At 49.9% G+C, this 12,114-nt stretch overlaps 1 protein-coding gene across 3 annotated transcripts in view; it reads left to right on the top strand.

The window, feature by feature from the left end:
* Positions 1-1,589: 1,589 nt before the first annotated feature.
* The window catches only part of PLS3 (plastin 3), a 56,872-nt gene continuing 46,347 nt past the window's right edge, over positions 1,590-12,114 (top strand). For 2 of the 3 annotated variants that reach the window (XM_075435583.1, XM_075435580.1), the window contains exon 1: positions 1,590-1,643. The gene's annotated coding sequence lies outside the window, so the exon portion shown is untranslated. Of the gene's footprint in view, positions 1,644-8,248; positions 8,400-12,114 lie in introns of those variants that run through there. The other variant, XM_075435582.1, reaches the window with a different exon arrangement.

The raw sequence follows: 12,114 nt of genomic DNA, 5'->3' as shown, positions 1-12,114 counted from the left end.
AAAATTAACCGCAAAATTATTTTTCCTGACGGTTTTGACAATGAAATGTATTTTGTTTTATTCTGTAATGATCAGACTGACAGTCTTTCTGTAAATAATTCATACAAAGACTCATAATGTGTGACTATGCAATTCAGATCCAGAAATGTTCACCTGTAATGATAGTAACATAGAGAAATAAATACTCATTATACTGGATTTTACTGGGCAGTTCTAGCCAAATATGCTGTACATTTATTTAATTTTTAAAGAGAAGAGAGGGAATGATCTAATGTTGGTGTGCACCTTATCTATTAGGAGTTTGTCAGGTTACCACCACCTTTCTGCGAGTTTAATTTTTCTAACAGTGGTGGAAAATATTTAAACACAAAAAAAAAGGACATGTGCTGTTACTTTATACAAGAGCTAGCACCTTGCATTAATGTTCCTGTTTTATGTCTGAATTTATTACTTCGTGCTATTCTCACCTCCAGGCATGGGAACAGCTCATCTTTCTGACCTGGAAAGGGTCTTGTGTGCCTGAAAATACATCTCCTTTTCTCCTAAAACCAGAAGAAGCTATTAATACCTGAGTCGATGTTTTCTCCTGGGTCTGGTGGAGATTGCAGTGTCGGGCTGCTGGGTAGTGTAAGGTCCCTCATTTGAGGGGTCCCCCTCTTCTGGCCCAGCTCCGCCATGCAGCTCTGGCCCCTGGCTGCTTCTCTTCATTCACCTCCTGCTTGCCAGAGCAGGTTTTTGCTTTTTCATTCTCAGTTCGAGGTCTCTTTTAAATTAACTTCTGTTCACAGAATCGTAGAATCATAGACTGCTTTGGACTGTAAGAGACCTTTAGACGTCATTTATCCCAATGGCCCTGCAGTGAGCAGGGACATCTTTAGACCACGTTGCTCAGAGCCCCGTCCAGCCTGGCCTCGAATGTTTCCAGGGATGGGGCCTCCACTGCCTCTCTGGGCAACCTCTAGTGTTTCACCACCCTTATGGTAAAAAATTTCTTTGTTATATCTGGTCTAAATCTATCCTCCCTTAGTTTAAAGCCATTACTCCTTGTCCCTTGCCCTGCGTGCCCACCAGCAGCAGCTCCAACCTGGGCATCCTGGGCACCACCCAGCGGGGTTGCTCCTGGGGACACAAAGGGGTATTGCGAGGGGAGCCCAGAGCTCCTCTGTCTGCTTGACAGGGCTGAGGCGGCCAGGGCTGCCCACGAGTGGGAGAAAGGATGCAGTGAGGAGGGATGCAGGCACAAGAGGGGGCAGGGATGCTCGTAGGGAAGAAGGGACGCCTGCTTGGAGGAGAGTTGCTTGCGGGGGAAGAAGAAGGGGTGCTTGCAGGACAGGAGGAGTGCGTGCACGGGCGGCGGGATGCACACCGGGCGGGAGGTGCGGGACGTGCCGCCCGCGGGGGATGCGGGCAGGGGAAGGCAGGGCAGAGCAGCGCGGCGGCGGCGGGGACGGGGGCGCGCCCCGGCTGGGCCCGCCCCTCCTCCCCGCCCTGAGTGACTCCGGGTCCGCCGAATCGCCGCGCCGGGACGCCCTGATGAGCAGGCGTACGGCCCAATCCGGCCGGGGCAGCGGGGCTGGGGCGCGCCGAGCGCGGGCAGCGGGGCTGGGGCAGGGCTCGGCAGGACGGCGCGGCACGGCACGGCGGTGAGTGCTACCGGGAGCCCTTCCAGCGCGGCTCCAACTCGGGGGAAGTTGCCAGCGCTCGCTCCGCCGCCCAGAGTCGTGCCGGCCCGGGCGGAGCATCCCGCGGGCGGCGGCGGGGCGGGGGGCGCCGACCGGCTCCGCGGGGCCCGGCACGGCCCTCGCTGCCTCCCGGCTCCGCTCCCGGCCGGGCGGGGGGGTGGTGGTGTCCCGGGACAGTGGGGCGGCGGGCGGGCGCGGAGCGGGGCAGCGGGCGCGGAGCCCAGCGCGCACCAGCGCCCGCCAGACCGCGGGGTGCGCGGCCGCGCTCCCGCCGCCCCCTCCAGCCTCCCCGCCGCGATGGCAGGGCGCCTGTCCGCTCGTTCCCCTGGAGAGTTTCACCCCCCGGGGCCGGGGGTCCGCTCGTTCCCCTGGAAAACTTCACCCCTCCCCTCCCCCCCTACCCCGGCGCGGGGATGGAGCGGGGCGCGCAGCCACGGCCCCGGCCGCGGAGAAACTTCGGGCTTTGTGCGGGCGGCGGGAGCGGATCCCGGCTGCAGGGGAGGGGGTGCCGCCTCCCGGTGAGCGTTCTCGGAGAGCGGCGCGGAGAAGGGGGTTCGGTTTGCCGTTGACTTTTACCTTTGGCGCAGGATAGCGCTCCCAAAAGCAGAAAAGTGAGGAAATTGGAGCCGACTGCTCATCGGACTGAAGCGGGGTGGAATAAAGGGACGTAGTGGGACAGCTGTGCGGGTTTATTTTTATACATCTCTAATTTGGACTGGGAGAGGAAGTGTCACCCCGCTCCCCCGAACAATGGCTTCTTGTTGGAAGCCTGCGAAGGGAAGGGGAAGAGCAGGGAACTTTTCAGGAGGTGAAGCTTTCGACTTTCCTTTGCATAGGAAAGGCTGGGGCAGCCTGGCTGGAAGTATTCTAGCGGAGAAGTATCCTAATGGATAGCGTCAAGTCCCGATGCTCGCAGAGGTAACGAACTCTGCAGGCGTGACTCTGCTCCAGTTGCGAGTTTTTATCTGAGTGGAAATAGCGGCGAGGCATGTGGATGGGAATCTGACCTCCAGTTAATGCTTCCTGGGGACAGGCTGCATGTGTCTGCTCTGTAATAGCATCCATAGCTTCAAGCGGGGCATCACTTGAACTCATTTATTACTTTTCAGGAGAGCTGTCGGTATAGCTCCGAGCAAATGCCATTGAACCAGCCTCGGAGGTTGTTATTGCTGTTACACAATCCCGGTGGAATGTGTGTGCACACGAGAGCTAGGCTTCCTGTTTTTGGTCAGTCTGTAGAAGAGACTGTAAAAGATAATAGGTATCTCAGATAAATTGCTTTTGCATGAGAACTTGGAGCCATTGTTCAACCAGTAACACTTGCGACTTCTCCAGTGAGCCTGGTAACCTGAGAAGAAAAACTTCTTAGTGCTGGCAGACTTGCTCAGAGTAACTTTAAAGACAACAGCTGGAACCTGGGTATGAAGAGGGAATAGTTACAGAGATCAACATGTGTTAGTGCTGTGCATAACGATGTACAGAAATTCGATCTGTTTTGAAAAGAAATCTTGTGCAAAGAGGAGCTGCTGGTAGTTTGTCAGTGGAGAGCAGTGTTTCGGGGGGGGGGGGGGGGGGGGGGGGGGGATTAGTGGCCACAAGGCGAGTCCCCTGGGTGCAATATTCCACAACTGATTTCTGCCCTGGGGGTGTTTAATGGCCTTCTGTGGGGTATGTGCACGCACAGAACTGAAATTCCAGATCTGCTGGTTGGCATCTGAATAACTCACATTTTTTTTTAAGAAAAAAAAGTTATGAAATAATTTGCTAAGAGAAATCTTTTCGAAACACTGCTGTTATCACAGCCAGTTAATCTTGCCAGAAGTTTAACAATTTGAGGATGTTGCTTGGTTGTAACCAAGCTCCTTTGAAGGAATTCTCTGCTTGTGAAAGACGAATTACTCATTCTTTGTCTGGGCTAAAGAGATCATAATGTGATTATTAAACTCGGTTATCCAGTGATAGATATAAAGAATTGTGCTTAACCAGGGTCTTTGTTCTTTTAGCAAAACTAATCTGACCAAGTTTCGCCTCCTCAAACATCACCCCAGATTAAAGAACGCCCCAAACTCCAGAAACCTGTTTACTAGTTTTGGCTAGATTAGCTTCTCAGTGGGGAGGGCCCTGGGGCCTGACGACTTCGTTAGGTATTCGGCTGATGGGTGCTCGGATTTGGGATAAATGCAGAGGAACTCCTTCCCCTGGGGCTCCCGTACTGACTGCTCTGCTCCGGGTTTCAGCTGTTGTGAGATTAAGACGGTGAGTGAAGGAATTGCAGCCTTGTTAAATGGGTTTGCTGCTGACCCCACTCATGCGGGATCTTCTAGTAACTCTTTCCTGTGTTTACATGGCTGTCTAGTGCAGCAACTTTACTGGCTTTGGAGAAGTGGAAATACAACAGTTCTGGCTTGAAGGACACAAATGAGAGTGCTACTCAATGATTGACTGAAAAGGAAGTTAGGGACAGTATTTCAGTAATTTTGCTTAAGCAGCTGCCAGCGCTCTTAGTGATCCAAGTGTCTTGTGAATAGCATTCTATGTAAACTTCGTTATGGAAGTACTGTCTCTCTTTTGTGTAGTAAAACTGCAAGGTCTCCGCTTCTTGCAGCATCAGTGCAGGAGTTGCGTTTCTGCTAGTGTCTGTAGTGTAGCGCATCGGGAGAAGAGAAATGCTCTTCTGTTTGTGACTGGCAGTGGGTTTAGGGAGGGTGTGCCCATTATCTTTCTATATAGATATTTTAATCCACTTCCTTATCAAAGTGGTTGGTAATGATCAGTGGTAAGTACACTTAATCACTCAAGAGAACCTCATTTAGCACTTGAGGTTGTCTTGGTGGTGATGTTTCAGGTGGTAGTAGTTTATTCGGTGACGTTGCCCAAATACACCCTGTGTTCTTAGTAACCTATTTTACATATCATTAAATGATAGGTGGTGAAACACAAGGCACCTGTGTTTTCAGCGAAACCAAAGACCGAGAGAGTTCTGCTTTATAGCAAATTTTTCAGGCTTGGGTTTGATTTGGGTTTTGTTTATTTTTTTAATTACAATTTTTTGCATCTCGTTCTTAAAACGCTGAGTGCTGTGGACCAGAACCCTCCAGGGATATTTGTCCCTCTTTAGATACCAGCCTGTTAGCTTGATTTTCTTGCAGGTGAACTGCCTGTGGCAGAGGAGGTGATGGTAAAGCAGCATCTGGCCTGTTTGCATTGTTCCAGCACGTGTTTCGTGTCGCTCCCGTGGTGCCCTGCGCAGTCCCAGCTCGCTAACGGTGTTCCAGGGCGGCTCTTGACCTGCTGTGTTGGGAGGCCGGTTGACCCCGTGCAGGGACGTGGTCATGCTTCTGACCAAGAAGAGTGTTAGAAAGCACGTGTGGAGAAGGAAGGACAGAGATGTCAACCGCTACAGTGTTGCTTTGCAATCGGCAGAGAGTTGGACAGGTGAAATTCATATGGCTACAAATTGGTTTTTATTTGTCTGCCACAGAATAGCCATAAACAGCGAAAGAAGCATGGTTTAAGTTGGTGTTTTGTTCAGGCTTTGAGTATTACTTTTGCCTCCATGTATCTTACAGCGGTAATTCAGCATAGAAAAGCAGATTCTCCCCTCTCAGTGCCAGCTGTTTAAACATGTGACTGACAAGCTATCAACCTGCATGGTGCAATAACGGAGATTAATTTTTAACTTATTATTTACTAGTGAGAAGTTCCGTGTCATATTAGGAATAGCCACAATACGATGTGTTAATATTTATTATCTAATTACTGGCCTTTGCATACTCAGCACTTTTTGAACTAAGTACTATTGTGTATTAAGTATTTTTTGGACATTGAGCTCATGGAATAATTAAAGTTGCTAATTACATCAAAAAAGCCAAACATGAATCCAGAAACTTCTACCACCAGATCTGTGTGAAAGATAGAGTTAAATACTAAGTTTAAAAAGTTTACCAAATGACCTTAATGCAACTGCAGAGCAAAACATTCCTGAGTATCTTTTCAAGTATGTTGCAAAATGTGAGACCAACTCTTGTAACGAGATTGATGCAAGGTTGTATTAAATCAGTCTTTGTTGGATTACTCTAATGACTGTCACAGTATCACCTTGCTCTTTCCCGTCCCTGGTCTCTGAATCCTTCAGGGGGCATCTGTTGACATCTTTGCAGATACATTCCTGTTGGCACTTTGGGAATTGGATCATCGCACAAGCAGCAGTGGCCGTGTTTGTGGTGAGCAGGTCTTGGCTGAGCTCTACCTGCAGCGCTGCTGGTGGGGGAGTGTGTGGAAGGACTGTTTCCCCTCTGACCATCCTGAGAGTCACCGGGGCTCTAACACAGAACCAGCTTTCCCTGCCCTTTTCCAGCCAGGAGGTACCTACTACCCTTGCTGCTGGTAGAGGAGTGGGTGGGAAGGGCAAGAGGTGTGATTTTATGACTGAAGGCAGTCGGGTGATGGTGTAACATCTGGGCTCTGGGTGGTGTGGCTGGGAGAAGTGATGCTAACCAGCCATCCTGGAGGTCCTCTGAGCAGTGGCAGCTCAGCTGACAGTGACTGGGCAGCTGGAATCGCTTTCAGCCATGTGACTGCTGGCCATGAATGCACTACTGTTGTGTCCTCTGCTCCACATGCTTGGGTTTGGGTGTTCATATGGGTGTACTCTCGGACTTATTGGATGGCAGGGAATTAAAATTAGGTATCCCTGGCATGGTCTGCGCTGGGAGCGGGTATGGGGTGGGTGGTTCTTAGACACAGCAGCACTTAGTACAGCTTCAGCCTTAGCAGCTGCCTACTTCATGCTCTTCAGTGCTGAAGTTGTAGGTGATGGGTCAGGCTTGTCCTGTCTATCCTCCCTAGTGTTTCCTGTCCTGATGTTCTTCCTGCCTCTAGGTCAGGTTTTTCTGAAGTGGAGACTTTGATAATGCCTCTCTGTCATGTTCTGTGCAGTGAGATTCACTTGGAGCGCTGCAGCGTGGCCTGTGAGAAGTCTTCTGGTTTGTGTAGATCCCTTCTCCAAATGAAGGGCTGTTAGGTGCAGATTTCCTCCACTTTACCAGCAAGCAGCATGAGCCTGGCTGGGTGGCATTGCCACACTGTGCCATCAGCATGGGGTCAGGGAATCCCAGCCCCGCCTCGCTGTGCTGCAGCCCCCAGCCCACCCAGTCCCCCTTTGCACGTTGCACCAGCATGCCTCGTGGGCTGGGTGTGCTGCGGCACTGGGTACGTGCTGCCTGTGGAGGGTGATGGATGCCCAGCCTTTTAATTGGTGATCAAAGAGATGATTTGATTACAGCCAAAAGATGAGACTTGGGAGTGTTTGTGGCTGCAGAGCCCAACCCTGGGCAGCAGGCATGTCTCTGAGACTTCAGGTATTTGGTGTGACCCCATATAATATGATGCTGATGTACCCTGTGTGATCTGCCAGCCACGTGAAGAGCAACCTGTCGTCTTGTACCGGCTGAGCAAGAAAACGTAATGAATTGGTGGAGCTGGAAGACAGAATTCTCCACTTAAAAGGGCTGGAGAGTGAGGTGGGAGGAGAGGACATGCCCATCTGTCCTCTGCTAATACCACACTGTTTGATCTGGAGGTGGTGGCATTGGAAATAATTGAGCTCTTCCCTGCGGTGGGCACGTCTGATGTCAGTGTTACTGACGGGCAGCTGCCCTGACAGCAGGACTGCCTGCTTGGCCCGGTCTTCCTTCTCCTAGCAGGTCTGTTCCCATCAGAGGGGTGTGGACCTCCCCGCACAGGGTGCTGAGCTGTGGTGGCCAGCGCTGTTCATGGCCAGTGCACTCAGTCGCTGTGGCATCCGCCAGTCTCCTGGGAATCTGTAATGTGTTGGCTTCTTTGGTAATAGATTACAAATGCCAAGAATGACAAGCAAGTCCTGTCTGGCCCACTTGGAAGAATTGTATCGCGTGTGCTCCTCTAACAGCTAGTGTTTCATGTGTGGGTTTTGTGGGTTAATGCTTGGGCTACTCAAAGCTAGTTGTGTCACTGGCTTTGTGAGTGGCCTGATGATGAAGTAGCAGCCTGCATGTCCCCAGGAGAGTTGCTATTAGCAAAGACGGAGTGATCGAGAGCCATCCTTTCCCTTTTGCTTGTTTTGCTGGTTGATTTCTGTTTATTTCCACCTTTTGGCAGCCATGAGGGTGACCGCTGCTTGTGGAGATGCAGCAACCCTGGCAGGTGGGCTGCTTGCCTTGGGTCCCTTTCCTTGTGTTCCCTTGCGCTGGCTCGTCCGTGCTCTCCAGCGCCCTGGGCTGCAGGGTGATGTGCACGTTCCTGGGGACAAATTGGCTCCTCCTGCAACATCCAGACTGTCCCTGCCAGGCATGGCAGCCTGTGCACTACTGACACTTGGGAATCAGTATGGAAGAAATAAAATAATTATTGGTTTGACAAGCATCTGAGGATGTGGGGAGGAGGACAACTGTCTGAGATGGGAAGCTCTGGTTAAAACTGCTGTCGATTTGCTCATGTCAATCCATATGGGCCATATGCTTCTAACCAGTCTCCTTGTCTCATTTCCTTCTCTGAAATGCTTACAGCTGTTTTTCCTGCCTCTTCAGTAGGTTTTTTGTTCCTGTAAAAAGAGTGACAGCTCACAGATGCTGCTGGGACTCCCCACTGCATAGCTGGGAAGAGAGACTGTTACTGTGGTCTTCAAGAGAAGATACGGTGTTATGTCTCTGCAGGAGGCCTAATTTCTGATATTTTGAAGTAAGCTTTTTCTGTTTGTTTATTTTAAAAGCTGAAAATAGAGTTTGTGCTCTCATTCACTGTTTCCCCATCACATACTGTCCTCAGTGATGGAAGTGAGAGAGTAGGTCATTGGTGCTGTCACAGGTGGAAGAAGGAAGGAGAAAGTGATGTTGGCCAGGAGTATATCATCTAGTTTTGCGAGGCGTTCAGCATCCAGTCTTGCTGCTGTGCTTATAAAATCTGGGTTGAACTTCACAATGTTGCTTAGCTGTTGGCTTTTCTTCTTTGAAGTCCATGACTGAAATGATAGCAGTGCTTGAGGTTCATCGTTACTGGTCCTCCACTTAGCCCAATGTACCGTCTCTTCTGTTCTGCCCTTTTTGCATTCTGCCAAGAGAATTAAGTGCAGACTGCTGTAGCAGGGTTAATAACCCAGCCCTGGTCAGGTGAAGAAGGAGCTCTAGAGATGCTGATGCCTGTGTGAGTGTTTCACAGTTTATGGATGGATGGATAGATGTTAAAGGGGCATCTGAAGACGGTGAGAGAAGCTATATGTACCCTCTTTTAGACCAGTGACCTGTGTACTGCAAGGAAGGTGGGGTTAATATGGCAAAGTAAATGGCTGTGTTGAGTTGGCTTGAATGCCAAGTTGAGGCAGTGCCTGTAACAAATAAAACATAATGGTATGTTTATGTAGGAAGTCTGTGTTGTCTTGGGTTCATTTGGGTGCTGAGAGCATACAAAATATTTCTACTCTTAGTGGAGTGCTTGTCTGTTGGCCATAAAAAAGCAAAACTTCTCTTATTTTCCAATTCTCAGGTCACTTTGGTGGCTCTGCTTTGCCTTTTTTGCAGTCCCAACATCACAAAAGAACGAGGTGTCCCAACAGCTGTTGTACTGGTGTCTGAGATAGGAAACCCTCTTGTATCGGATCCTGGTGGTACGTCCATGGCTGGTGACCATTTTCCTGCCTTGTCCTCCCAAGGGCCTCACTGCTGTGCAAGGAGCCACAGGTTGGCCCTTCCTCCTATACAAAATACACTGGGGCTGTACTCTCCTCAGCCCATATTATAAATCATACTTTATGAGCTGCTGTAGAAAATGGAAAATAAAGTAATTCTGATTTGTGTTCTTTTAGAGCCTTGTTCTTTAGACCAAAATACACAGGATAAGTCTGGCCCTTCCCTCTATTCACTTTTCATAGCCTCCTTTGTTTTTAATTTATATATCTTTTTATTCTAAATTCCTCCCATCCCCAAAATAGAACAGACATCAGCCTGCAAGCAAAGTTTGCCAGACGTTGGTCTTGTGGATTATAGTGGCTTTTTGGCCTGGTTGGAGACTGAGCCCCACCCTACGTAGGCTTGGATTAAAAATAGCCTTTCTTTTCGGCAGGCTGAAAACTGTACACAACACATTCATGTCTTGGTTTCTGGGGCACTGGCAGCCATGGGGAGCCCTTCAGCTGTAAAATATCTCAGAAAGTCTGTTTGCTGCTAATTCATCCAGAAGTGCTAAGGTGACTGGTGTCGTGGAGGTCTACAGCCAAGTGTCTGACTGCCAGCCATGTAGTTATTGTAGATATTGAGTAAAGTTTTAGCTGTACTTCTTGCAGGACCTGAAAGAGTTGAAAACTGCGGACCACATGCTCTGTAGACCAGCGGCCTGGAAAGAGCCCCTGGTCCCTCCTTGTTAGTGGAGAGAGTTGGGTGGATGAAGAGATGAATGGATGCCATGTCACTCGGCCTCGGGGCAGGAAGCAGTCGAGGCTTTTTTTGATTCCTGAAATGCCTATCTTGGCTTAGGCAGTTGTTAAGAAAATATTGGCAGAAGCTCTTATGCTTCACTACCCGTGATGGAAACATCTTGGAGCGCCAACAAGGTGTCTCAAGGGTGGCAGGGGGACCCCCAGGCTCCACACTCTGAGGGGAGTGTCTGGGGATAGAAACGGTTCCTGGATGGGGAAGTGCTTGCACAGAGGAAGGTCCAGCACACTCGCAGGTCACTAGCTCTCTGAAGGAAGGACAGAGCTCTGGCCAGCTGAAAATGAAGGCGAGTGCTTCCCACAACTGCTTTGCTATCTGGTTGTATGTGCTTGGCAGGGAGTTGGTGAGAAGGGGCATGTGTGCTGCTCCGATGGCTGGATGCTGTGCATTCAAGGAGAGATAGCACTCTTGGCCTAAGCCCACAGCCTTTTATCTTCTTGCCTTCATCTTGGCCAGTGTTTTGATGCCTGGCAAAAAGAACAGCAACGTTTTGGGGCTGCACTAGGCATTAGGCTGCCAGTTAAAGTATGTCCCAGCTCAGATGCTGTGGGGAGAAGTACAAGAGTCAGGAGACTGCTCCTGCCCTGCAGCCTCCGGCTTGGTCCTGTCTGTCCAGACCTTAGCTGCACACTCTTCCCTCTTCCTATAAAACAGGAAAAACATTAAGGGCAAGAGGTTGACCGGTGTCTGGTGTCGTGATCTCATTACCCCACTGCCTCTTGGAAAACCCAAGCCTCAATACCAAGACTTCTCAGGCAAGTTGGAGTGGTTGGCCATGGGATGGCAGAAGGGAAGAGTCGAGCATCCCCTTGCTCTGGGCATCTGTTCTCTGCCTCGTGAACCTCAACTGCTGACTTCTTGCATTGTTTGATTTGTTTTCAGCTCTCTGTGGCCATGCTCGTGTGAGGCAGCAAGTTGTTTGACAGGGTGGTAGCAAATGCCGGCTCCGAGCAGGCTCCTGCCTGCTCCGGAGGGGAAGGCAGCGTGCGGCTCGGCTGGGACGCGGGAGCAGGCAGTGCTGCCTATCCATTGCAGCCTCCAGCTTAGCCGTAAGCCTCTGTGGCTGCTTAGAGCTGGGCTGGGAATAACTGAGCAGGGGAGTGCGATGGGAGGAGGGCAGGGAGGCTCTGCCAGTTGCCTGTTCCGTGACTGTTTATCACTAGCATGCTCTCTGGGCCTGGAATGGTTTAGGTGAGCTTGTTGATCTAATGTCTCTCTGAAATGCCTTTTTCTCTTCAATTTTGTAGACTCCACCTTGACCTGTTCTGTTTCTTCTATTCTAGACTAGACAGTAAAAAAACTTAAAAATGTGAAATATTGTCTCTTTTAGAAAACCTTTGTAAACAGTCATGACGCTGGCTGTAGAAGGACCCTAGAAGGATTTTGTTTCTCCCAAAGCTGAGGGACAGAGCCTTCAGCCTTTGTCTAACTCAGATGCATGTTTTTACTTCAGCAGCGAGTCAAGGGGCTATTTGTTCATCTCAAATTCTTAAAGTGGAAAAACTGACTCCTGCAGTTATGTCTTTATTACAGACATTTTTTTTGCTAGAGGAAACGGATTTTTTTTTTTTTTTAATGCTAGCTAGGCTGCTTTTTAAAATTGTACGAATACAGAAACTTAAACCAGGCAATATGAACTGTTGCCCACTGCAGGGTCAGGTCAAGCCAAGGAAAAACCTGCAAAACACCAATTTAGGAAAAAGCATAAAGAAGAAAATCTGATGCTCTGGGAGATGAGACAGACTGAACACCATCAGAAGTGCCACCGTCCTGTATCAGTGTTTCCAGTATCAGGTGCTGAACGAGGCCGTGGTTTGGGGAGATGCTGTGTCTTGCAGGAGGGGTCAGGGACCGCTGGTGCAGTAGCCAGAGAGGGCTCGCCTCTGGCGTGCGGTAGGTAATCCTGCCCCTGACCTGGCTCCTGTTAGTGCAGCTTCTGCCAGAGTTTTGTCTGCTAAAACTGCTTC

Source organism: Opisthocomus hoazin, chromosome 14 (assembly GCF_030867145.1).
Source record: "Opisthocomus hoazin isolate bOpiHoa1 chromosome 14, bOpiHoa1.hap1, whole genome shotgun sequence".
NCBI classification, from domain to species: Eukaryota; Metazoa; Chordata; class Aves; order Opisthocomiformes; family Opisthocomidae; genus Opisthocomus; species Opisthocomus hoazin.
The sequence above is the reverse complement of the archived record's forward strand: the minus strand, read 5'-3'. Positions and strand labels throughout refer to the sequence as shown.